Raw genomic sequence first — 25,719 nt, 5'->3', positions numbered from 1 at the left:
CCCCTCTGTTTCTCGCCCTCTGTTTCAGCCCTTCTGTTTCTCGCCCTCTGTATCAGCCCCTCTCTTTCAGTCCCTCTGTTTCAGCCCCTTTGTTTCAGCCCCTCTGTTTCTCGCCCGCTGTTTCTCGCCCTCCGTTTCAGCCCCTCTGTTTCTCGCCCTCTGTTTCAGCCCCTCTGTTTCAGCCACTCTGATTCAGCCCCTCTGATTCAACCCCTTTGTTTCTCGCCCTCTGTTTCAGCCCCTCTGTTTCAGCCCTTCTGTTTCAGCCCCTCTGTTTCAGCCCCTCTGTTTCAGCCCCTCTGTTTCTAGCCCTCTGTTTCAGCCCCTCTGTTTCTCGCCCTCTGTTTCAGCCCCTCTGTTTCAACCCATCTGTTTCTCGCCCTCTGTTTCTGCCCCTCTGTTTCTCGCCCTCTGTTTCAGCCCCTCAGTTTCTAGCCCTCTGTTTCAGCTCCGCTGATTCAGCCCCTCTGTTTCAGCCCCTCTGAATCAGCCCCTCTGATTCAGCCCCTCTGTTTCAGCCCCTCTGTTTCAGCCCCTCTGTTTCTCGACTTTTGTTTCAGACCCTCTGTTTCTCGCCCTCTGTTTCAGCCCCTCTGATTCAGCCCCTCTGTTTCAGCCCCTCTGTTTCAGCCCCTCTGATTCAGCCCCTCTGTTTCTCGCCCTCTGTTTCAGCCCCTCTGTTTCTCGCCCTTTGTTTGAGACCCACTGTTTCAGCCCCTCTGTTTCTCGCCCTCTTTTTCAGCCCCTCTGTTTCAGGCCCTCTGTTTCAGCCCCACTGTTTGTCACCCTCAGTTTCAGCCCCTCTGATTCAACCCCTCTGATTCAGCCCCACTCGTTCAGCCCCTCTGTTTCAGGCCTTCTGTTTCTCGCCCTCTGTTTCAGCCCCTCTGTTTCTCGCCCTCTGTTCCAGCCCCTCTGTTTCAGCCTCTCTGTTTCAGTCCCTCTGTTTCTCGCCGTTTGTTTCTCGCCGTCTGTTTCAGCCCCTCTGTTTCTCGCCCTCTGTTTCAGCCCCTCTGTTTCAGCACCTCTGTTTCAGCCCCTCTGTTTCTCGCCCTATGTTTCAGCCTCTCTGTTTCTCGCCCTCTTTTTCAGCCCCTCTGTTTCAGCCCCTCTGTTTCAGCCCCTCTGTTTCTCGCCCTCTGCTTCAGCCCCTCTGTTTCTCGCCCTCTGTTTCAGCCCTTCTGTTTCTCGCCCTCTGTATCAGCCCCTCTCTTTCAGTCCCTCTGTTTCAGCCCCTTTGTTTCAGCCCCTCTGTTTCTCGCCCACTGTTTCTCGCCCTCCGTTTCAGCCCCTCTGTTTCTCGCCCTCTGTTTTAGCCAATCTGTTTCAGCCCCTCTGATTCAGCCTCTCTGATTCAACCCCTTTGTTTCTCGCCCTCTTTTTCAGCCCCTCTGTTTCAGCCCCTCTGTTTCAGCCCCTCTGTTTCTCGCCCTCTGTTTCAGCCCCTCTGTTTCTCGCCCTCTGTTTCAGCCCTTCTGTTTCTCGCCCTCTGTATCAGCCCCTCTCTTTCAGTCCCTCTGTTTCAGCCCCTTTGTTTCAGCCCCTCTGTTTCTCGCCCTCTGTTTCAGCCCATCTGTTTCAGCCCCTCTGATTCAGCCCCTCTGATTCAACCCCTTTGTTTCTCGCCCTCTGTTTCAGCCCCTCTGTTTCAGCCCTTCTGTTTCAGCCCCTCTGTTTCAGCCCCTCTGTTTCAGCCCCTCTGTTTCTAGCCCTCTGTTTCAGCCCCTCTGTTTCTCGCCCTCTGTTTCAGCCCCTCTGTTTTAACCCATCTGTTTCTCGCCCTCTGTTTGTGCCCCTCTGTTTCTCGCCCTCTGTTTCAGCCCCTCAGTTTCTAGCCCTCTGTTTCAGCTCCGCTGATTCTGCCCCTCTGTTTCAGCCCCTCTGAATCAGCCCCTCTGATTCAGCCCCTCTGTTTCAGCCCCTCTGTTTCAGCCCCTCTGTATCAGCCCCTCTGTTTCAGCCCCTCTGTTTCGAACCCTCTGTTTCAGCCCCTCTGTTTCTCGCCCTCTGTTTCAGACCCTCTGTTTCTCGCCCTCTGTTTCAGCCCCACTGTTCCAGCCCCTCTGTTTCAGCCCCTCTGTTTCAGCCCCTCTGTTTCTCGCCCTCTGTTTCAGCCCATCTGTTTCTCGACCTCTGTTTCAGCCCCTCTGTTTCAGCCCCTCTGTTTCTCGCCCTCTGTTTCTGCCCCTCCGTCTCTCGCCCTCTGTTTCAGCCCCTCTGTTTCTGGCCCTCTGTTTCAGCCCCGCTGATTCAGCCCCTCTGTTTCAGCCCCTCTGAATCAGCCCCTCTGATTCAGCCCCTCTGTTTCTCGCCCTCTGTTTCTGCCCCTCTGTTTCAGCCCCTCTGTTTCTCGCCCTCTGTTTCAGCCCCTCTGTTTCTCGCCTTCTGTTTCAGCCCCTCTGTTTCTCGCCCTCTGTTTCAGCCCCTCTGTTTCAGCCCCTCTGTTTCAGCCCCTCCGTTTCTCACCCTCTGTTTCAGCACCTCTGATTCAGCCCCTCTGATTCAGCCCCACTCATTCAGCCCCTCTGTTTCAGCCCCTCTGTTTCTCGCCCTCTGTTTCAGCCCCTCTGTTTCAGCCTCTCTGTTTCAGCCCCTCTGATTCAGCCCCTCTGTTTCTCGCCCTCTGTTTCTCGCCCTCTGTTTCAGCCCCTCTGTTTCAGCCCCTCTTTTTCTCGCCCTCTGTTTCAGCCCCTCTGCTTCTCGCCCTGTATTTCAGCCCCTCTGTTTCAGCCCCTCAGTTTCAGCCCCTCTGTTTCAGCCCCTCTTTTTCTCGCCCTCTGTTTCAGCCCCTCTGTTTCAGCCCGTCTGTTTCAGCCACTCTGTTTCTCGCCCTCTGTTTCAGCCCCTCTGTTTCTCACCCTCTGTTTCAGCCCCTCTGTTTCTCGCCCTCTGTTTCAGACCCTCTGTTTCTCGCCCTCTGTTTCAGCCCCACTGTTGCAGCCCCTCTGTTTCAGCCCCTCTGTTTCAGCCCCTCTGTTTCTCGCCCTCTGTTTCAGCCCATCTGTTTCTCGACCTCTGTTTCAGCCCCTCTGTTTCTGCCCCTCTGTTTCTCGCCCTCTGTTTCAGACCCTCTGTTTCTCGCCCTCTGTTTCAGCCCCACTGTTCCAGCCCCTCTGTTTCAGCCCCTCTGTTTCAGCCCCTCTGTTTCTCGCCCTCTGTTTCAGCCCATCTGTTTCTCGACCTCTGTTTCAGCCCCTCTGTTTCAGCCCCTCTGTTTCTCGCCCTCTGTTTCTGCCCCTCCGTCTCTCGCCCTCTGTTTCAGCCCCTCTGTTTCTGGCCCTCTGTTTCAGCCCCGCTGATTCAGCCCCTCTGTTTCAGCCCCTCTGAATCAGCCCCTCTGATTCAGCCCCTCTGTTTCTCGCCCTCTGTTTCTGCCCCTCTGTTTCAGCCCCTCTGTTTCTCGCCCTCTGTTTCAGCCCCTCTGTTTCTCGCCTTCTGTTTCAGCCCCTCTGTTTCTCGCCCTCTGTTTCAGCCCCTCTGTTTCAGCCCCTCTGTTTCAGCCCCTCCGTTTCTCACCCTCTGTTTCAGCCCCTCTGATTCAGCCCCTCTGATTCAGCCCCACTCATTCAGCCCCTCTGTTTCAGCCCCTCTGTTTCTCGCCCTCTGTTTCAGCCCCTCTGTTTCAGCCTCTCTGTTTCAGCCCCTCTGATTCAGCCCCTCTGTTTCTCGCCCTCTGTTTCTCGCCCTCTGTTTCAGCCCCTCTGTTTCAGCCCCTCTTTTTCTCGCCCTCTGTTTCAGCCCCTCTGCTTCTCGCCCTGTATTTCAGCCCCTCTGTTTCAGCCCCTCAGTTTCAGCCCCTCTGTTTCAGCCCCTCTTTTTCTCGCCCTCTGTTTCAGCCCCTCTGTTTCAGCCCGTCTGTTTCAGCCACTCTGTTTCTCGCCCTCTGTTTCAGCCCCTCTGTTTCTCACCCTCTGTTTCAGCCCCTCTGTTTCTCGCCCTCTGTTTCAGACCCTCTGTTTCTCGCCCTCTGTTTCAGCCCCACTGTTGCAGCCCCTCTGTTTCAGCCCCTCTGTTTCAGCCCCTCTGTTTCTCGCCCTCTGTTTCAGCCCATCTGTTTCTCGACCTCTGTTTCAGCCCCTCTGTTTCAGCCCCTCTGTTTCTCGCCCTCTGTTTCTGCCCCTCCGTCTCTCGCCCTCTGTTTCAGCCCCTCTGTTTCTGGCCCTCTGTTTCAGCCCCGCTGATTCAGCCCCTCTGTTTCAGCCCCTCTGAATCAGCCCCTCTGATTCAGCCCCTCTGTTTCTCGCCCTCTGTTTCTGCCCCTCTGTTTCAGCCCCTCTGTTTCTCGCCCTCTGTTTCAGCCCCTCTGTTTCTCGCCTTCTGGTTCAGCCCCTCTGTTTCTCGCCCTCTGTTTCAGCCCCTCTGTTTCAGCCCCTCTGTTTCAGCCCCTCCGTTTCTCACCCTCTGTTTCAGCCCCTCTGATTCAGCCCCTCTGATTCAGCCCCACTCATTCAGCCCCTCTGTTTCAGCCCCTCTGTTTCTCGCCCTCTGTTTCAGCCCCTCTGTTTCAGCCTCTCTGTTTCAGCCCCTCTGATTCAGCCCCTCTGTTTCTCGCCCTCTGTTTCTCGCCCTCTGTTTCAGCCCCTCTGTTTCAGCCCCTCTGTTTCTCGCCCTCTGTTTCAGCCCCTCTGCTTCTCGCCCTGTATTTCAGCCCCTCTGTTTCAGCCCCTCAGTTTCAGCCCCTCTGTTTCAGCCCCTCTGTTTCTCGCCCTCTGTTTCAGCCCCTCTGTTTTTCGCCCTCTTTTTCAGCCCCTCTGTTTCAGCCCGTCTGTTTCAGCCACTCTGTTTCTCGCCCTCTGTTTCAGCCCCTCTGTTTCTCACCCTCTGTTTCAGCCCCTCTGTTTCTCGCCCTCTGTTTCAGCCCCTCTGTTTCTCGCCCTGTGTTACAGCCCCTGTTTCTCGCCCTCTGTTTCAGCCCCTCTGTTTCTCGCCCTCTGTTTCAGCCCCACTGTTTCAGCCCCTCTGTTTCGCCCCTCTATTTCAGCCCCTCTGTTTCAGCCCCGCTGTTTCTCGCCCTCTGTTTCAGCCCCTCTGTTTCTCGCCCTCTGTTTCAGCCCCTCTGTTTCAGCCCCTCTGTTTCTCGCCCTCTGTTTCTGCCCCTCTGTCTCTCGCCCTCTGTTTCAGCCCCGCTGATTCAGCCCCTCTGTTTCAGCCCCTGTGAATCAGCCCCTCTGATTCAGACCCTCTGTTTCAACCATTCTGTTTCAGCCGCTCTGTTTCTCGCCCTCTGTTTCAGCCCCTCTGTTTCAGCCCCTCTGATTCAGCCCCTCTGTTTCAGCCCCTCTGATTCAGCCCCTGTGATTTAGCCCCTCTGATTCAGCCCCTCTGTTTCTCGCCCTCTTTTTCAGCCCCTCTGTTTCAGGCCCTCTGTTTCAGCCCCACTGTTTGTCACCCTCAGTGTCAGCCCCTCTGATTCAGCCCCTCTGATTCAGCCCCACTCATTCAGCCCCTCTGTTTCAGCCCTTCTGTTTCTCGCCCTCTGTTTCAGCCCCTCTGTTTCTCGCCCTCTGTTCCAGCCCCTCTGTTTCAGCCCCTCTGTTTCAGTCCCTCTGTTTCTCGCCGTTTGTTTCTCGCTGTCAGTTTCAGCCCCTCTGTTTCTCGCCCTCTGTTTCAGCCCCTCTGTTTCAGCCCCTCTGTTTCAGCCCCTCTGTTTCTCGCCCTATGTTTCAGCCTCTCTGTTTCTCGCCCTCTTTTTCAGCCCCTCTGTTTCAGCCCCTCTGTTTCAGCCCCTCTGTTTCTCGCCCTCTGTTTCAGCCCCTCTGTTTCTCGCCCTCTGTTTCAGCCCTTCTGTTTCTCGCCCTCTGTATCAGCCCCTCTCTTTCAGTCCCTCTGTTTCAGCCCCTTTGTTTCAGCCCCTCTTTTTCTCGCCCACTGTTTCTCGCCCTCCGTTTCAGCCCCTCTGTTTCTCGCCCTCTGTTTCAGCCCCTCTGTTTCAGCCCCTCTGATTCAGCCCCTCTGATTCAACCCCTTTGTTTCTCGCCCTCTGTTTCAGCCCCTCTGTTTCAGCCCTTCTGTTTCAGCCCCTCTGTTTCAGCCCCTCTGTTTCAGCCCCTCTGTTTCTAGCCCTCTGTTTCAGCCCCTCTGTTTCTCGCCCTCTGTTTCAGCCCCTCTGTTTCAACCCATCTGTTTCTCGCCCTCTGTTTCTGCCCCTCTGTTTCTCGCCCTCTGTTTCAGCCCCTCAGTTTCTAGCCCTCTGTTTCAGCTCCGCTGATTCAGCCCCTCTGTTTCAGCCCCTCTGAATCAGCCCCTCTGATTCAGCCCCTCTGTTTCAGCCCCTCTGTTTCAGCCCCTCTGTTTCTCGACTTTTGTTTCAGACCCTCTGTTTCTCGCCCTCTGTTTCAGCCCCTCTGATTCAGCCCCTCTGTTTCAGCCCCTCTGTTTCAGCCCCTCTGATTCAGCCCCTCTGTTTCTCGCCCTCTGTTTCAGCCCCTCTGTTTCTCGCCCTTTGTTTGAGACCCACTGTTTCAGCCCCTCTGTTTCTCGCCCTCTTTTTCAGCCCCTCTGTTTCAGGCCCTCTGTTTCAGCCCCACTGTTTGTCACCCTCAGTTTCAGCCCCTCTGATTCAACCCCTCTGATTCAGCCCCACTCGTTCAGCCCCTCTGTTTCAGGCCTTCTGTTTCTCGCCCTCTGTTTCAGCCCCTCTGTTTCTCGCCCTCTGTTCCAGCCCCTCTGTTTCAGCCTCTCTGTTTCAGTCCCTCTGTTTCTCGCCGTTTGTTTCTCGCCGTCTGTTTCAGCCCCTCTGTTTCTCGCCCTCTGTTTCAGCCCCTCTGTTTCAGCACCTCTGTTTCAGCCCCTCTGTTTCTCGCCCTATGTTTCAGCCTCTCTGTTTCTCGCCCTCTTTTTCAGCCCCTCTGTTTCAGCCCCTCTGTTTCTCGCCCTCTGCTTCAGCCCCTCTGTTTCTCGCCCTCTGTTTCAGCCCTTCTGTTTCTCGCCCTCTGTATCAGCCCCTCTCTTTCAGTCCCTCTGTTTCAGCCCCTTTGTTTCAGCCCCTCTGTTTCTCGCCCACTGTTTCTCGCCCTCCGTTTCAGCCCCTCTGTTTCTCGCCCTCTGTTTTAGCCAATCTGTTTCAGCCCCTCTGATTCAGCCTCTCTGATTCAACCCCTTTGTTTCTCGCCCTCTTTTTCAGCACCTCTGTTTCAGCCCCTCTGTTTCAGCCCCTCTGTTTCTCGCCCTCTGCTTCAGCCCCTCTGTTTCTCGCCCTCTGTTTCAGCCCTTCTGTTTCTCGCCCTCTGTATCAGCCCCTCTCTTTCAGTCCCTCTGTTTCAGCCCCTCTGTTTCAGCCCTTCTGTTTCAGCCCCTCTGTTTCAGCCCCTCTGTTTCAGCCCCTCTGTTTCTCGCCCTCTGTTTCAGCCCATCTGTTTCAGCCCCTCTGATTCAGCCCCTCTGATTCAACCCCTTTGTTTCTCGCCCTCTGTTTCAGCCCCTCTGTTTCAGCCCTTCTGTTTCAGCCCCTCTGTTTCAGCCCCTCTGTTTCAGCCCCTCTGTTTCTAGCCCTCTGTTTCAGCCCCTCTGTTTCTCGCCCTCTGTTTCAGCCCCTCTGTTTTAACCCATCTGTTTCTCGCCCTCTGTTTGTGCCCCTCTGTTTCTCGCCCTCTGTTTCAGCCCCTCAGTTTCTAGCCCTCTGTTTCAGCTCCGCTGATTCTGCCCCTCTGTTTCAGCCCCTCTGAATCAGCCCCTCTGATTCAGCCCCTCTGTTTCAGCCCCTCTGTTTCAGCCCCTCTGTTTCTCGCCTTTTGTTTCAGACCCTTTGTTTCTCGCCCTCTGTTTCAGCCCCTCTGATTCAGCCCCTCTGTTTCAGCCCCTCTGTTTCAGCCCCTCTGATTCAGCCCCTCTGTTTCTCGCCCTCTGTTTCAGCCCCTCTGTTTCTCGCCCTCTGTTTCAGCCCCTCTGTTTCTCGCCCTTTGTTTGAGACCCACTGTTTCAGCCCCTCTGTTTCAGCCCCTCTGTTTCAGCCCCTCTGTTTTAGCCCTTCTGTTTCAGCCCCTCTGTTTCAGCCCCTCTGTTTCAGCCCCTCTGTTTCTAGCCGTCTGTTTCAGCCCCTCTGTTTCTCGCCCTCTGTTTCAGCCCCTCTGTTTCAGCCCATCTGTTTCTCGCCCTCTGTTTCTGCCCCTCTGTTTCTCGCCCTCTGTTGAAGCCCCTCAGCTTCTCGCCCTCTGTTTCAGCTCCGCTGATTCAGCCCCTCTGTTTCAGCACCTCTGAATCACCCCCTCTGTTTCTCGCCCTCTGTTTCAGCCCCTCTGTTTCTCGCACTGTGTTTCAGCCCCTCGGTTTCTCGCCCTCAGTTTCAGCCCCACTGTTTCAGCCCCTCTATTTCAGCCCCTCTGATTCAGCCCCTCTGTTTCAACCCCTCTGTTTCAGCCCCACTGATTCAGCCCCTCTGTTTCAGCCCCTCTGATTCAGCCCCTCTGATTTAGCCCCTCTGATTCAGCCCCTCTGTTTCTCGCCCTTTTTTTTAGCCCCTCTGTTTCAGCCCCTCTGTTTCAGCCCCTCTGTTTCTCACCCTCTGTTTCAGCCCCTCTGATTCAGCCCCTCTGATTCAACCCCACTCATTCAGCCCCTCTGATTCTGCCCGTCTGTTTCCCGCCCCTCTGTTTCAGCCCCTCTGTTTCTCACCCAGTGTTTCAGCCCCTCTGTTTCAGCCCCTCTGTTTCAGCCCCTCTGTTTCAGCCCCTCTGATCCAGCCCCTCTGTTTCCCGCCCCTCTGATTCAGCCACTCTGTTTCAGCCCCTCTGTTCCAGCCCCTCTGTTTCAGCCCCTCTGTTTCTCGCCCTCTGTTTCAGCCCCTCTGTTTCTCCCCCTCTGTTTCAGCCCCACTGATTCAGGCCCTCTGTTTCAGCCCCTCTGTTTCAGCCTCTCTGTTTCAGCCCCTCTGTTTCAGCCCCTCTGTTTCAGCCCCTCTGTTTCTCGCCCTCTGTTTCAACCCCTCTGTTTTTCGCCCTCTTTTTCAGCCCCTCTGTTTCAGCCCGTCTGTTTCAGCCACTCTGTTTCTCGCCCTCTGTTACAGCCCCTCTGTTTCTCGCCCTCTGTTTCAGCCCCTCTGTTTCAGCCTCTCTGTTTCAGCCCCTCTGTTTCAGCCCCTCTGTTTCTCGCCCTCTGTTTCAGCCCCTCTGTTGCACACCCTCTGTTTCAGCCCCTCTGTTTCTCGCCCTCTGTGTCAGCCCCTCTGTTTCTCGCCCTCTGTTTCAGCCCCACTGTTTCAGCCCCTCTGTTTCAGCCCCTCTGTTTCAGCCGTTCTGTTTCAGCCCCTCTGTTTCTCGCCCTCTGTTTCAGCCCATCTGTTTCTCGGCCTCTGTTTCAGCCCCTCTGTTTCAGCCCCTCTGTTTCTCGCCCTCTGTTTCAGCCCCTCTGTCTCTCGCCCTCTGTTTCAGCCCCTCTGTTTCTGGCCCTCTGTTTCAGCCCCGCTGATTCAGCCCCTCTGTTTCAGCCCCTCTGAATCAGCCCCTCTGATTCAGCCCCTCTGTTTCAGCACCTCTGTTTCTGCCCCTCTGTTTCAGCCCCTCTGTTTCTCGCCCTCTGTTTCAGCCCCTCTGTTTCTCGCCCTCTGATTCAGCCCCTCTGTTTCTCGCCCTCTTTTTCAGCCCCTCTGTTTCAGCCCCTCTGTTTCAGCCCCTCTCATTGAGCCCCTCTGATTCAGCCCCACTCATTCAGCCCCTCTGTTTCAGCCCCTCTGTTTCTCGCCCTCTGTTTCAGCCCCTCTGTGTCTCGCCCTGTGTTTCAGCTCCTCTGTTTCAGCCCCTCAGTTTCAGCCCCTCTGTTTCAGCCCCTCTGTTTCTCGCCCTCTGTTTCAGCCCCTCTGTTTCTCGCCCTCTGTTTCAGCCCCTATGTTTCTCGCCCTCTGTTTCAGCCCCTCTGTTTCTCGCCCTCTGTTTCAGCCCCTCTGTTTCTCGCCCTCTGATTCAGCCCCTCTGTTTCTCGCCCTCTTTTTCAGCCCCTCTGTTTCAGCCCCTCTGTTTCAGCCCCTCTCATTGAGCCCCTCTGATTCAGCCCCACTCATTCAGCCCCTCTGTTTCAGCCCCTCTGTTTCTCGCCCTCTGTTTCAGCCCCTCTGTGTCTCGCCCTGTGTTTCAGCTCCTCTGTTTCAGCCCCTCAGTTTCAGCCCCTCTGTTTCAGCCCCTCTGTTTCTCGCCCTCTGTTTCAGCCCCTCTGTTTCTCGCCCTCTGTTTCAGCCCCTATGTTTCTCGCCCTCTGTTTCAGCCCCTCTGTTTCGCGCCCCCTGTTTCAGCCCCTCTGTTTTTCGCCCTCTTTTTCAGCCCCTCTTTTTCAGCCCGTCTGTTTCAGCCACTCTGTTTCTCGCCCTCTTTTTCAGCCCCTCTGTTTCTCACCCTCTGTTTCAGCCCCTCTGTTTCTCGCCCTGTGTTTCAGCCCTTGTTTCTCGCCCTCTGTTTCAGCCTCTCTGTTTCTTCCCCTCTGTTTCAGCACCACTGTTTCAGCCCCTCTGTTTCAGCCCATCTATTTCAGCCCCTCTGTTTCAGCCCCTCTGTTTCTCGCCCTCTGTTTCAGCCCCTCTGTTTCTCGCCCTCTGTTTCAGCCCCGCTGATTCAGCCCCTCTGTTTCAGCCCCTGTGAATCAGCCCCTCTGTTTCAGCCCCTCTGTTTCTCGCCCTCTGTTTCTGCCCCTCTGTCTCTCGCCCTCTGTTTCAGCCCCTCTGTTTCTCGCCCTCTGTTTCAGCCCCGCTGATTCAGCCCCTCTGTTTCAGCCCCTGTGAATCAGCCCCTCTGATTCAGCCCCTCTGTTTCTCGCCCTCCGTTTCAGCCCCTCTGTTTCAGCCCCTCTGTTTCAGACCCTCTGTTTCTCACCCTCTGTTTCAGCCCATCTGATTCAGCACCTCTGATTCAGCCCCACTCATTCAGCCCCTCTGTTTCAGCCCCTCTGTTTCTCGCCCTCTGTTTCAGCCCCTCTGTTTCTCGCCCTCTGTTTCAGCCCCTCTGTTTCAGCCCCTCTGTTTCAGTCCCTCTGTTTCTCGCCCTCTGTTTCTCGCCCTCTGTTTCAGCCCCTCTGTTTCTCGCCCTCTGTTTCAGCCCCTCTGTTTCAGCCCCTCTGTTTCAGCCCCTCTGTTTCATCCCCTCTGTTTCTCGCCCTCTGTTTCAGCCTTTCTGTTTCTCGCCCTCTTTTTCAGCCCCTCTGTTTCAGCCCCTCTGTTTCAGCCCCTCTGTTTCAGCCCCTCTGTTTCTCGCCCTCTGTTTCAGCCCCTCTGTTTCTCGCCCTCTGTTTCAGCCCCTCTGTTTCTCGCCCTCTGTATGAGCCCCTCTGTTTCAGTCCCTCTGTTTCAGCCCCTTTGTTTCAGCCCCTCTGTTTCTCGCCCACTGTTTCTCGCCCTCCGTTTCAGCCCCTCTGTTTCTCGCCCTCTGTTTCAGCCCCTCTGTTTCAGCCCCTCTGATTCAGCCCCTCTGATTCAGCCCCTCTGTTTTAGCCCTTCTGTTTCAGCCCCTCTGTTTCAGCCCCTCTGTTTCAGCCCCTCTGTTTCTAGCCCTCTGTTTCAGCCCCTCTGTTTCTCGCCCTCTGTTTCAGCCCCTCTGTTTCAGTCCCTCTGTTTCTCGCCCTCTGTTTCTCGCCCTCTGTTTCAGCCCCTCTGTTTCTCGCCCTCTGTTTCAGCCCCTCTGTTTCAGCCCCTCTGTTTCAGCCCCTCTGTTTCATCCCCTCTGTTTCTCGCCCTCTGTTTCAGCCTTTCTGTTTCTCGCCCTCTTTTTCAGCCCCTCTGTTTCAGCCCCTCTGTTTCAGCCCCTCTGTTTCAGCCCCTCTGTTTCTCGCCCTCTGTTTCAAACCCTCTGTTTCTCGCCCTCTGTTTCAGCCCCTCTGTTTCTCGCCCTCTGTATCAGCCCCTCTGTTTCAGTCCCTCTGTTTCAGCCCCTTTGTTTCAGCCCCTCTGTTTCTCGCCCACTGTTTCTCGCCCTCCGTTTCAGCCCCTCTGTTTCTCGCCCTCTGTTTCAGCCCCTCTGTTTCAGCCCCTCTGATTCAGCCCCTCTGATTCAGCCCCTCTGTTTTAGCCCTTCTGTTTCAGCCCCTCTGTTTCAGCCCCTCTGTTTCAGCCCCTCTGTTTCTAGCCCTCTGTTTCAGCCCCTCTGTTTCTCGCCCTCTGTTTCAGCTCCTCAGTTTCTCGCCCTCTGTTTCAGCTCCGCTGATTCAGCCCCTCTGTTTCAGCCCCTCTGAATCAGCCCCTCTGATTCAGCCCCTCTGTTTCAGCCCCTCTGTTTCAGCCCCTCTGTTTCTCGCCCTCTGTTTCAGCCCCTCTGTTTCTCGCCCTCTGTTTCAGCCCCTCTGATTCAGCCCCTCTGTTTCAGTCCCTCTGTTTCAGCCCCTTTGTTTCAGCCCCTCTGTTTCTCGCCCACTGTTTCTCGCCCTCCGTTTCAGCCCCTCTGTTTCTCGCCCTCTGTTTCAGCCCCTCTGTTTCAGCCCCTCTGATTCAGCCCCTCTGATTCAGCCCCTCTGTTTTAGCCCTTCTGTTTCAGCCCCTCTGTTTCAGCCCCTCTGTTTCAGCCCCTCTGTTTCTAGCCCTCTGTTTCAGCCCCTCTGTTTCTCGCCCTCTGTTTCAGCCCCTCTGTTTCAGTCCCTCTGTTTCTCGCCCTCTGTTTCTCGCCCTCTGTTTCAGCCCCTCTGTTTCTCGCCCTCTGTTTCAGCCCCTCTGTTTCAGCCCCTCTGTTTCAGCCCCTCTGTTTCATCCCCTCTGTTTCTCGCCCTCTGTTTCAGCCTTTCTGTTTCTCGCCCTCTTTTTCAGCCCCTCTGTTTCAGCCCCTCTGTTTCAGCCCCTCTGTTTCAGCCCCTCTGTTTCTCGCCCTCTGTTTCAAACCCTCTGTTTCTCGCCCTCTGTTTCAGCCCCTCTGTTTCTCGCCCTCTGTATCAGCCCCTCTGTTTCAGTCCCTCTGTTTCAGCCCCTTTGTTTCAGCCCCTCTGTTTCTCGCCCACTGTTTCTCGCCCTCCGTTTCAGCCCCTCTGTTTCTCGCCCTCTGTTTCAGCCCCTCTGTTTCAGCCCCTCTGATTCAGCCCCTCTGATTCAGCCCCTCTGTTTTAGCCCTTCTGTTTCAGCCCCTCTGTTTCAGCCCCTCTGTTTCAGCCCCTCTGTTTCTAGCCCTCTGTTTCAGCCCCTCTGTTTCTCGCCCTCTGTTTCAGCTCCTCAGTTTCTCGCCCTCTGTTTCAGCTCCGCTGATTCAGCCCCTCTGTTTCAGCCCCTCTGAATCAGCCCCTCTGATTCAGCCCCTCTGTTTCAGCCCCTCTGTTTCAGCCCCTCTGTTTCTCGCCCTCTGTTTCAGCCCCTCTGTTTCTCGCCCTCTGTTTCAGCCCCTCTGATTCAGCCCCTCTGTTTCAGCCCCTCTGTTTCAGCCCCTCTGATTCAGCCCCTCTGTTTCTCGCCCTCTGTTTCAGCCCCTCTGTTTCTCGCCCTCTGTTTCAGCCCCTCAGTTTCTCGCCCTCTGTTTCATCCCTCTGTTTCAGCGACTCTGTTTCAGTCCCTCTGTTTCTCCCCCTCTGTATCTCGCCCTCTGTTTCAGCCCCTCTGTTTCTCGCCCTCTATTTCAGCCTCTCTGTATCTCGCCCTCTGTTTCAGCCCCTCTGTTTCAGCCCCTCGATTTCTCGCCCTCTGTTTCAGCCCCTCTGTTTCTCGCCCTCTGTTTCAGCCCCTCTGTTTCACGCCCTCTGTTACAGCCCCTCTGTTTCAGCCCCTCTGTTTCTGGCCCTCTGTTTCAGCCACTCTGTTTCTCGCCCTCTGTTTCAGCCACTCTATTTCTCGCCCTCTGTTTCAGCCCTTCTGTTTCAGCCCATCTGTTTCAGCCCCTCTGTTTCAGCCCCTCTCTTTCTCGCCCTCTGTATCAGCCCCTCTGTTTCTTGCCCACTGTTTAACCCCAATGTTTCAGCCCCTCTGTTTCAGTCCCTCTGTTTCTCGCCCTCTGTTTCTCGCCCTCAGTTTCAGCCCCTCTGTTTCTCGCCCTCTGTTTCTCGCCCTCTGTATCTCGCCCTCTGTTTCAGCCCCTCTGTTTCTCGCCCTCTGTTTCAGCCTCTCTGTTTCTCGCCCATTGTTTAAGCCCCTCTGTTTCAGCCCCTCTGTTTCTCGCCCTCTGTTTCAGCCCCTCTGTTTCTCGCCCTCTGTTTCAGCTCCTCTGATTCAGCCCCTCTGTTTCAGCCCCTCTGTTTCATATCCCCTGTTTCTCGCCCTCTGTTTCTCACCCTCTGTTTCTCGCTCTCTGTTTCAGCCCCTCTGTTTTTCGCCCTCTGTTTCAGCCACTCTCTTTCCCGCCCTCTGTTTCAGGCTCTCTGTTTCAGCCCGTCTGTTTCAGCCCCTCTGTTTCAGCGCCTCTGTTTCTCGCCCTCTGTTTCTCGCCCGCTGTTGCAGACTCTTTGTTTCTCGCCCTCTGTTTCAGCCCCTCTGTTTCAGCCCCTCTGATTCAGACCCACTCATTCAGCCCCTCTGTTTCAGCCCCTGTGTTTCTCGCCCTCTGTTTCAGCCCCTCTCTTTCTCGCCCTCTGTTTCAGCCCCTCTGTTTCAGCCCCTCTGTTTCAGTCCCTCTGTTTCTCGCCCTCTGATTGCGCCCTCTGTTTCAGCCCCTCTGTTTCTCGCCCTCTGTTTCAGCCACTCTGTTTCGCACCCTCTGTTTCAGCCCCTCTGATTCAGCCACTCTGATTCAGCCCCTCTGATTCAGCCCCTCTGATTCAGCCCCTCTGTTTCCCGCCCCTCTGTTTCAGCCCCACTGTTTATCGCCCTCTGTTTCAGCCCCTCTGTTTCTCGCCCTCTGTTTTCGCCCCTCTGTTTCAGCCCCTCTGTTTCAGCCCCTCTGTTTCTCGCCCTCTGTTTCAGCCCCTCTGTTTCTCGCCCTCTGTTTCAGCCCCTCTGATTCAGCCCCTCTGTTTCAGCCCCGCTGTTTCTCCCGCACTGTTCCAGCCCCTCTGTTTCAGCCCCTCTGTTTCAGCCACTCTGTTTCAGCCACTCTGTTTCAGCCCCTCTGTTTCAGCCCCTCTGTTTCTCGCCCTCTGTTTCAGCCGCTCTGTTTTTCGCCCTCTTTTTCAGCCCCTCTGTTTCAGCCCGTATGTTTCAGCCACTCTGTTTCTCGCCCTCTGTTTCAGCCCCTCTGATTCAGCCCCTCTGCTTCTCGACATCTGTTTCAGCCCCTCTGTTTCTCGCCCTCTGTTTCAGCCCCTCTGTTTCTCGCCCTCTGTTTCAGCCCCACTGTTTCAGCCCCTCTGTTTCAGCCCCTCTGTTTCAGCCCCTCTGTTTCAGCCCCTCTGTTTCTAGCCCTCTGTTTCAGCCCCTCTGTTTCTCGCCCTCTGTTTCAGCCCCTCTGTTTCAACCCATCTGTTTCTCGCCCTCTGTTTCTGCCCCTCTGTTTCTCGCCCTCTGTTTCAGCCCCTCAGTTTCTCGCCCTCTGTTTCAGCTCCGCTCAATCAGCCCCTCTGTTTCAGCCCCTCTGAATCAGCCCCTCTGATTCAGCCCCTCTGTATCAGCCCCTCTGTTTCAGCCCCTCTGTTTCAGCCCCTCTGTTTCAGCCGCTCTGATTCAGCCCCTCTGTTTCTCGCCCTCTGTTTCAGCCCCTCTGTTTCAGCCTCTCTGTTTCAGCCCTTCTGTTTCTCGCCCTCTGTTTCAGCCACACTGTTTCAGCCCCTCTGTTTCATCCCCTCTGTTTCAGCCCCTCTGTTTCAGCCCCTCTGTTTCTAGCAATCTGTTTCAGCTCCTCTGTTTCTCGCCCTCTGTTTCAGCCCCTCTGTTTCAGCACATCTGTTTCGCGCCCTCTGTTTCTGCCCCTCTGTTTCTCGCCCTCTGATTAAGCCCCTCTGTTTCAACCCATCTGTTTCTCGCCCTCTGTTTCTGCCCCTCTGTTTCTCGCTCTCTGTTTAAGCCCCTCTGTTTCAACCCATCTGTTTCTCGCCCTCTGTTTCTGCCCCTCTGTTTCTCGCCCTCTGTTTCAGCCCCTCTGTTTCAGACCCTCTGTTTCTAGCCCTCTGTTTCAGCCCCTCTGTTTCTCGCCCTCTGTTTCAGCCCCTCTGTTTCAACCCATCTGTTTCTCGCCCTCTGTTTCTGCCCCTCTGTTTCTCGCCCTCTGTTTCAGCCCCTCAGTTTCTCGCCCTCTGTTTCAGCTCCGCTCAATCAGCCCCTCTGTTTCAGCCCCTCTGAATCAGCCCCTCTGATTCAGCCCCTCTGTTTCAGCCCCTCTGATTCAGCCCCTCTGTTTCAGCCCCTCTGTTTCAGCCCCTCTGATTCAGCCCCTCTGTTTCTCGCCCTCTGTTTCAGCCCCTCTGTTTCTCGCCCTCTGTTTCGGCCCCTCTGTTTCTCGCCCTCTGTTTCAGCCCCACTGTTTCAGCCCCTCTGTTTCATCCCCTCTGTTTCAGCCCCTCTGTTTCAGCCCCTCTGTTTCTAGCAATCTGTTTCAGCTCCTCTGTTTCTCGCCCTCTGTTTCAGCCCCTCTGTTTCAGCCCATCTGTTTCGCGCCCTCTGTTTCTGCCCCTCTGTTTCTCGCCCTCTGTTTAAGCCCCTGAGCTTCTCGCCCTCTGTTTCAGCTCCGCTGATTCAGCCCCTCTGTTTCAGCACCTCTGAATCAGCCCCTCTATTTCTCGCCCTCTGTTTCAGCCCCTCTGTTTCTCGCCCTCTGTTTCAGCCCCTCTGTTTCTCACCCTCAGTTTCAACACCACTGTTTCAGCCCCTCTGTTTCAGCCCCTCTGATTCAGCCCCTCTGTTTCAGCCCCTCTGTTTCAGCCCCTCTGATTCAGCCCCTCTGTTTCAGCCCCTCTGATTCAGCCCCTCTGATTTAGCCCCTCTGATTCAGCCCCTCTGTTTCTCGCCCTCTGTTTCAGCCCCTCTGTTTCAGCCCCTCTTGTCTCACCCTCTGTTTCAGCCCCTCTGATTCAGCCCCTCTGATTCAACCCGACTCATTCAGCCCCTCTGATTCAGCCCCTCTGTTTCAGCCCCTCTGATTCAGCCCCTCTGATTTAGCCCCTCTGATTCAGCCCCTCTGTTTCTCGCCTTCTGTTTCAGCCCCTCTGTTTCAGCCCCTCTGTTTCAGCCCCTCTGTTTCAGCCCCTCTGATTCAGCCCCTCTGTTTCCCGCCCCTCTGATTCAGCCCCTCTGTTTCAGTCCCTCTGTTCCAGCCCCTCTGTTTCAGCCCCTCTGTTTCTCGCCCTCTGTTTCAGCCCCTCTGTTTCTCGCCCTCTGTTTCAGCCCCTCTGTTTCAGCCCCTCTGTTTCAGCCCCTCTGTTTCTCGCCCTCTGTTTCAGCCCCTCTGTTTCTCGCCCTCTGTTTCAGCCCCTCTGTTTCAGCCCCTCTGTTTCTCGCCCTCTGTTTCAGCCCCTCTGTTTCTCGCCCTCTGTTTCAGCCCCTCTGTTTCTGGCCCTCTGATTCAGCCCCGCTGATTCAGCCCCTCTGTTTCAGCCCCACTGAATCAGCCCCTCTGATTCAGCCCCTCTGTTTCAGCCCCTCTGTTTCTGCCCCTCTGTTTCAGCCGCTCTGTTTCTCGCCCTCTGTTTCAGCCCCTCTGTTTCTCGCCCTCTGTTTCAGCCCTTCTGTTTCTCGCCCTCTGTTCCAGCCCCTCTGTTTCAGCCCATCTGTTTCAGCCGCTCTGTTTCTCACCCTCTGTTTCAGCCCCTCTGAATCAGCCCCTCTGATTCAGCCCAACTCATTCAGCCCCTGTGTATCAGCACCTCCGTTTCTCGCCCTCTGTTTCAGCCCCTCTGTTTCTCGCCCTCTGTTTCAGCCCCTCTGTTTCAGCCCCTCTGTTTCAGTCCCTCTGTTTCTCGCCCTCTGTTTCTCGCCCTCTGTTTCAGCCCCTCTGTTTCTCGCCCTCTGTTTCAGCCCCTCTGTTTCTCGCCCTGTGTTTCAGCCCCTCAGTTTCAGCCCCTCTGTTTCTCGCCCTCTGTTTCAGCCCCTCTGTTTCTCGCCCTCTGTTTCAGCCCCTCTGTTTCTCGCCCTCTGTTTCAGCATCTCTGTTTCTCGCCCTCTGTTTCAGCCCCTCTATTTCAGCTCCTCTGTTTCAGCCACTCTGTTTCAGCCCCTCTGTTTCTCGCCCTCTGTTTCAGCCCCTCTGTTTCAGCCCATCTGTTTCTCGCCTTCTGTTTCTCACCCTCAGTTTCAGCCCCTCTGTTTCAGCCCCTCTGTTTCTCGCCCTCTGTTTCAGCCCCTCTGTTTCTCGCCCTCTGTTTCAGCCCCTCTGTTTCAGCCCCTCTGTTTCAGCCGCTCTGTTTCTCACCCTATGTTTCAGCCCCTCTGAATCAGCCCCTCTGATTCAGCCCCACTCATTCAGCCCCTGTGTTTCAGCCCCTCTGTTTCTCGCCCTCTGTTTCAGCCCCTCTGTTTCTCGCCCTCTGTTTGAGCCCCTCTGTTTCAGCCCCTCTGTTTCAGCCCCTCTGTTTCTCGCCCTCTGTCTCTCGCCCTCTGTTTCAGCCCCTCTGTTTCTCGCCCTCTGTTTCAGCCCCTCTGTTTCTCGCCCTGTGTTTCAGCCCCTCAGTTTCAGCCCCTCAGTTTCAGCCCCTCTGTTTCAGCCCCTCTGTTTCTCGCCCTCTGTTTCAGCCCCTCTGTTTCTCGCCCTCTGTTTCAGCCCCTCTGTTTCTCGCCCTCTGTTTCAGCATCTCTGTTTCTCGCCCTCTGTTTCAGCCTCTCTGTTTCAGCCCCTCTGTTTCAGCCCCTCTGTTTCAGCCCCTCTGTTTCTCGCCCTCTGTTTCAGCCCCTCTGTTTCTCGCCCTCTGTTTCAGCCCCTCTGTTTCTCGCCCTCTGTTTCAGCCCCTATGTTTCAGCCCCTCTGTTTCAGCCCCTCTGTTTCTCACCCTCTGTTTCAGCCCCTCTGTTTCAGCCCCTCTGTTTCAGCCCCTATGTTTTTCGCCGTCTGTTTCAGCCCCTCTGTTTCTCGCCCTCTGTTTCAGCCCCTCTGTTTCTCGCCCTCTGTTTCAGCCTCTCTGTTTCTCGCCCTCTTTTTCAGCCCCTCTCTTTCAGCCCCTCTGTTTCAGCCCCTCTGTTTCTCGCCCTCTGTTTCAGCCCTTCTGTTTCTCGCCCTCTGTATCAGCCCCTCTCTTTCAGTCCCTCTGTTTCAGCCCCTTTGTTTCAGCCCCTCTGTTTCTCGCCCACTGTTTCTCGCCCTCCGTTTCAGCCCCTCTGTTTCTCGCCCTCTGTTTCAGCCCCTCTGTTTCAGCCCCTCTGATTCAGCCCCTCTGTTTAAGCCCCTCTGTTTCAGCCCCTCTGTTTCAGCCCCTCTGTTTCTATCCCTCTGTTTCAGCCCCTCTGTTTCTCGCCCTCTGTTTCAGCCCCTCTGTTTCAATCCATCTGTTTCTCGCCCTCTGTTTCAGCCCCTCAGTTTCTCGACCTCTGTTTCAGCTCCGCTGATTCAGCTCCTCTGTTTCAGCCCCTCTGAATCAGCCCCTCTGATTCAGCCCCTCTGTTTCAGCCCCTCTGTTTCAGCCCCTCTGTTTCTCGCCCTCTGTTTCAGCCCCTCTGTTTCTCACCCTCTGTTTCAGCCCCTCTGATTCAGCCCCTCTGTTTCAGACCCTCTGTTTCAGCCCCTCTGATTCAGCCCCTCTGTTTCTCGCCCTCTGTTTCAGCCCCTCTGTTTCTCGCCCTCTGTTTCAGCCCCTCTGTTTCTCGCCCTTTGTTTGAGCCCCACTGTTTCAGCCCCTCTGTTTCAGCCCCTCTGTTTCAGCCCCTCTGTTTCTAGCCGTCTGTTTCAGCCCCTCTGTTTCTCGCCCTCTGTTTCAGCCCCTCTGTTTCAGCCCATCGGTTTCTCGCCCTCTGTTTCTGCCCCTCTGTTTCTCGCCCTCTGTTTAAGCCCCTCAGCTTCTCGCCCTCTGTTTCAGCTCCGCTGATTCAGCCCCTCTGTTTCTGCACCTCTGAATCAGCCCCTCTGTTTCTCGCCCTCTGTTTCAGCGCCTCTGTTTCTCGCCCTCTGTTTCAGCCCCTCTGTTTCTCGCCCTCAGTTTCAGCCCCACTGTTTCAGCCCCTCTGTTTCAGCCCCTCTGTTTCAGCCCCACTGATTCAGCCCCTCTGTTTCAGCCCCTCTGATTCAGCCCCTCTGGTTTAGCCCCTCTGATTCAGCCCCTCTGTTTCTCGCTCTCTCTTTCAGCCCCTCTGTTTCAGCCCCTCTGTTTCAGCCCCTCTGTTTCTCACCCTCTGTTTCAGCCCCTCTGATTCAGCCCCTCTGATTCAACCCCACTCATTCAGCCCATCTGATTCAGCCCCTTTGTTTCCCGCCCCTCTGTTTCAGCCCCTTTTTTTTTGCCCTCTGTTTCAGCCCCTCTGTTTCAGCCCCTCTGTTTCAGCCCCTCTGTTTCAGTCCCTCTGATTCAGCCCCTCTGTTTCCCGCCCCACTGATTCAGCCCCTCTGTTTCAGCCCCTCTGTTCCAGCCCCTCTGTTTCAGACCCTCTGTTTCTCGCCCTCTGTTTCAGCCCCTCTGTTTCTCCCCCTCTGTTTCAGCCTCTCTGTTTCAGCACCTCTGTTTCAGCCCCTCTGTTTCAGCCCCTCTGTTTCTCGCCCTCTGTTTCAGCCCCTCTGTTTTTCGCCCTCTTTTTCAGCCCCTCTGTTTCAGCCCCTCTGTTTCAGCCCCTCTGTTTCAGCCTCTCTGTTTCAGCACCTCTGTTTCAGCCCCTCTGTTTCAGCCCCTCTGTTTCTCTCCCTCTGTTTCAGCCCCTCTGTTTTTCACCCTCTTTTTCAGCCCCTCTGTTTCAGCCCGTCTGTTTCAGCCACTCTGTTTCTCGCCCTCTGTTTCAGCCCCTCTGTTTCTCACCCTCTGTTTCAGCCCCTCTGTTTCTCGCCCTCTGTTTCAACCCCTCTGTTTCTCGCCCTCTGTTTCAGCCCCACTGTTTCAGCCCCTCTGTTTCAGCCCCTCTGTTTCAGCCCCTCTGTTTCAGCCCCTCGGTTTCTCGCCCTCTGTTTCAGCCCTTCTGTTTCTTGCCCTCTGTTTCAGCCCCTCTGTTTCAGCCCCTCTGTTTCACGCCCTCTGTTTCTGCCCCTCTGTATCTCGCCCTCTGTTTCAGCCCCTCTGTTTCTGGCCCTCTGTTTCAGCCCCGCTGATTCAGCCCCTCTGTTTCAGCCCCTCTGAATCAGCCCCTCTGAATCAGCCCCTCTGTTTCAGCCCCTCTGTTTCTGCCCCTCTGTTTTAGCCCCTCTGTTTCTCGCCCTCTGTTTCAGCCCCTCTGTTTCTCGCCCTCTGTTTCAGCCCCTCTGTTTCTCGCCCTCTGTTTCGCCCCTCTGTTTCAGCCCCTTTGTTTCAGCCCCTCCGTTTCTCACCCTCTGTTTCAGCCCCTCTGATTCAGCCACTCTGATACAGCCCCACTCATTCAGCCCCTCTGTTTCAGCCCCTCTGTTTCTCGCCCTCTGTTTCAGCCCCTCTGTTTCTGGCCCTCTGTTTCAGCCCCGCTGATTCAGCCCCTCTGTTTCAGCCCCTCTGAATCAGCCCCTCTGAATCAGCCCCTCTGTTTCAGCCCCTCTGTTTCAGCCCCTCTGTTTCAGTCCCTCTGTTTCTCGCCCTCTGTTTCTCGCCCTCTGTTTCAGCCCCTCTGTTTCTCGCCCTCTGTTTCAGCCCCTCTGTTTCTCGCCCTGTGTTTCAGCCCCTCAGTTTCAGCCCCTCTGTTTCTCGCCCTCTGTTTCAGCCCCTCTGTTTCTCGCCCTCTGTTTCAGCCCCTCTGTTTCTCGCCCTCTGTTTCAGCATCTCTGTTTCTCGCCCTCTGTTTCAGCCCCTCTGTTTCAGCCACTCTGTTTCAGCCCCTCTGTTTCTCGCCCTCTGTTTCAGCCCCTCTGTTTCAGCCCCTCTGTTTCAGCCCCTCTGTTTCTCACCCTCTGTTTCAGCCCCTCTGTTTCTCGCCTTCTGTTTCAGTCCCTCAGTTTCAGCCCCTCTGTTTCAGCCCCTCTGTTTCTCGCCCTCTGTTTCAGCCCCTCTGTTTCTCGCCCTCTGTTTCAGCCCCTCTGTTTCAGCCCCTCTGTTTCAGCCGCTCTGTTTCTCACCCTATGTTTCAGCCCCTCTGAATCAGCCCCTCTGATTCAGCCCCACTCATTCAGCCCCTGTGTTTCAGCCCCTCTGTTTCTCGCCCTCTGTTTCAGCCCCTCTGTTTCTCGCCCTCTGTTTCAGCCCCTCTGTTTCAGCCCCTCTGTTTCAGCCCCTCTGTTTCTCGCCCTCTGTTTCTCGCCCTCTGTTTCAGCCCCTCTGTTTCTCGCCCTCTGTTTCAGCCCCTCTGTTTCTCGCCCTGTGTTTCAGCCCCTCAGTTTCAGCCCCTCAGTTTCAGCCCCTCTGTTTCAGCCCCTCTGTTTCTCGCCCTCTGTTTCAGCCCCTCTGTTTCTCGCCCTCTGTTTCAGCCCCTCTGTTTCTCGCCCTCTGTTTCAGCATCTCTGTTTCTCGCCCTCTGTTTCAGCCTCTCTGTTTCAGCCCCTCTGTTTCAGCCCCTCTGTTTCAGCCCCTCTGTTTCTCGCCCTCTGTTTCAGCCCCTCTGTTTCTCGCCCTCTGTTTCAGCCCCTCTGTTTCTCGCCCTCTGTTTCAGCCCCTATGTTTCAGCCCCTCTGTTTCAGCCCCTCTGTTTCTCACCCTCTGTTTCAGCCCCTCTGTTTCAGCCCCTCTGTTTCAGCCCCTATGTTTTTCGCCGTCTGTTTCAGCCCCTCTGTTTCTCGCCCTCTGTTTCAGCCCCTCTGTTTCTCGCCCTCTGTTTCAGCCTCTCTGTTTCTCGCCCTCTTTTTCAGCCCCTCTCTTTCAGCCCCTCTGTTTCAGCCCCTCTGTTTCTCGCCCTCTGTTTCAGCCCTTCTGTTTCTCGCCCTCTGTATCAGCCCCTCTCTTTCAGTCCCTCTGTTTCAGCCCCTTTGTTTCAGCCCCTCTGTTTCTCGCCCACTGTTTCTCGCCCTCTGTTTCAGCCCTTCTGTTTCTTGCCCTCTGTTTCAGCCCCTCTGTTTCAGCCCCTCTGTTTCACGCCCTCTGTTTCTGCCCCTCTGTCTCTCGCCCTCTGTTTCAGCCCCTCTGTTTCTCGCCCTCTTTTTCAGCCCCGCTGATTCAGCCCCTCTGTTTCAGCCCCTCTGAATCAGCCCCTCTGAATCAGCCCCTCTGTTTCAGCCCCTCTGTTTCTGCCCCTCTGTTTTAGCCCCTCTGTTTCTCGCCCTCTGTTTCAGCCCCTCTGTTTCTCGCCCTCTGTTTCAGCCCCTCTGTTTCTCGCCCTCTGTTTCAGCCCCTCTGTTTCAGCCCCTCTGTTTCAGCCCCTCCGTTTCTCACCCTCTGTTTCAGCCCCTCTGATTCAGCCACTCTGATACAGCCCCACTCATTCAGCCCCTCTGTTTCAGCCCCTCTGTTTCTCGCCCTCTGTTTCAGCCCCTCTGTTTCTCGCCCTGTGTTTCAGCCCCTCTGTTTCAGCCCCTCAGCTTCATCCCCTCTGTTTCAGCCCCTCTGTTTCTCGCCCTCTGTTTCAGCCCCTCTGTTTCTCGCCCTCTGTTTCAGCCCCTCTGTTTCTCGCCCTCTGTTTCAGCATCTCTGTTTCTCGCCCTCTGTTTCAGCCCCTCTATTTCAGCCCCTCTGTTTCAGACCCTCTGTTTCAGCCCCTCTGTTTCTCGCCCTCTGTTTCAGCCCCTCTGTTTCTCGCCCTGTGTTTCAGCCCCTCTGTTTCAGCCCCTCAGTTTCAACCCCTCTGTTTCAGCCCCTCTGTTTCGCGCCCTCTGTTTCAGCCCCTCTGTTTTTCGCCCTCTTTTTCAGCCCCTCTGTTTCCCCGTCTGTTTCAGCCCCTCTGTTTCTCGCCCTCTGTTTCAGCCCCTCTGTTTCTCGCCCTGTGTTTCAGCCCTTGTTTCTCGCCCTCTGTTTCAGCCCCTCTGTTTTTCGCCCTCTGTTTCAGCCCCGCTGATTCAGCCCCTCTGTTTCAGCCCCTCTGAATCAGCCCCTCTGAATCAGCCCCTCTGTTTCAGCCCCTCTGTTTCTGCCCCTCTGTTTTAGCCCCTCTGTTTCTCGCCCTCTGTTTCAGCCCATCTGTTTCTCGCCCTCTGTTTCAGCCCCTCTGTTTCTCGCCCTCTGTTTCAGCCCCTCTGTTTCAGCCCCTTTGTTTCAGCCCCTCCGTTTCTCACCCTCTGTTTCAGCCCCTCTGATTCAGCCACTCTGATACAGCCCCACTCATTCAGCCCCTCTGTTTCAGCCCCTCTGTTTCTCGCCCTCTGTTTCAGCCCCTCTGTTTCTCGCCCTCTGTTTCACCCCCTCTGTTTCAGCCCCTCTGTTTCTCGCCCTCTGTTTCTCGCCATCTGTTTCTCGCCCTCTGTTTCAGCCCCTCTGTTTCTCGCCCTCTGTTTCAGCCCCTCTGTTTCTCGCCCTCTGTTTCAGCCCCTCTGTTTCAGCCCCTCGGTTTCTCGCCCTCTGTTTCAGCCCTTCTGTTTCTTGCCCTCTGTTTCAGCCCCTCTGTTTCAGCCCCTCTGTTTCACGCCCTCTGTTTCTCCCCCTCTGTCTCTCGCCCTCTGTTTCAGCCCCTCTGTTTCTCGCCGTCTATTTCAGCCCCGCTGATTCAGCCCCTCTGTTTCAGCCCCTCTGAATCAGCCCCTCTGAATCAGCCCCTCTGTTTCAGCCCCTCTGTTTCTGCCCCTCTGTTTTAGCCCCTCTGTTTCTCGCCCTCTGATTCAGCCCCTCTGTTTCTCGCCCTCTGTTTCAGCCCCTCTGTTTCTCGCCCTCTGTTTCAGCCCCTCTGTTTCAGCCCCTCTGTTTCAGCCCCTCCGTTTCTCACCCTCTGTTTCAGCCCCTCTGATTCAGCCCCTCTGTTTCTCGCCCTCTGTTTCAGCCCCTCTGTTTCTCGCCCTGTGTTTCAGCCCCTCTGTTTCAGCCCCTCTGTTTCGCGCCCTCTGTTTCAGCCCCTCTGTTTCAGCCCGTCTGTTTCAGCCCCTCTGTTTCTCGCCCTCTGTTTCAGCCCCTCTGTTTCTCGCCCTCTTTTTCAGCCCCTCTGTTTCTCGCCCTCTGTTTCAGCCCCTCTGTTTCTCGCCCTCTGTTTCAGCCCCTCTGATTCAGCCCCTCTGTTTCAGCCCCGCTGTTTCTCCCGCACTGTTCCAGCCTCTCTGTTTCAGCCCCTCTGTTTCAGCCACTCTGTTTCAGCCACTCTGTTTCAGCCCCTCTGTTTCAGCCCCTCTGTTTCTCGCCCTCTGTTTCAGCCGCTCTGTTTTTCGCCCTCTTTTTCAGCCCCTCTGTTTCAGCCCGTATGTTTCAGCCACTCTGTTTCTCGCCCTCTGTTTCAGCCCCTCTGATTCAGCCCCTCTGCTTCTCGCCCTCTGTTTCAGCCCCTCTGTTTCTCGCCCTCTGTTTCAGCCCCTCTGTTTCTCGCCCTCTGTTTCAGCCCCACTGTTTCAGCCCCTCTGTTTCAGCCCCTCTGTTTCAGCCCCTCTGTTTCAGCCCCTCTGTTTCTAGCCCTCTGTTTCAGCCCCTCTGTTTCTCGCCCTCTGTTTCAGCCCCTCTGTTTCAACCCATCTGTTTCTCGCCCACTGTTTCTGCCCCTCTGTTTCTCGCCCTCTGTTTCAGCCCCTCAGTTTCTCGCCCTCTGTTTCAGCTCCGCTCAATCAGCCCCTCTGTTTCAGCCCCTCTGTATCAGCCCCTCTGATTCAGCCCCTCTGTATCAGCCCCTCTGTTTCAGCCCCTCTGTTTCAGCCCCTCTGTTTCAGCCTCTCTGATTCAGCCCCTCTGTTTCTCGCCCTCTGTTTCAGCCACACTGTTTCAGCCCCTCTGTTTCATCCCCTCTGTTTCAGCCCCTCTGTTTCAGCCCCTCTGTTTCTAGCAATCTGTTTCAGCTCCTCTGTTTCTCGCCCTCTGTTTCAGCCCCTCTGTTTCAGCCCATCTGTT

The sequence above is a fragment of the Chiloscyllium punctatum genome, chromosome 4 (genome assembly GCF_047496795.1).
Source record: "Chiloscyllium punctatum isolate Juve2018m chromosome 4, sChiPun1.3, whole genome shotgun sequence".
In the NCBI taxonomy this organism is placed as follows: Eukaryota; Metazoa; Chordata; class Chondrichthyes; order Orectolobiformes; family Hemiscylliidae; genus Chiloscyllium; species Chiloscyllium punctatum.
Note: the sequence above shows the minus strand (reverse complement) of the source record.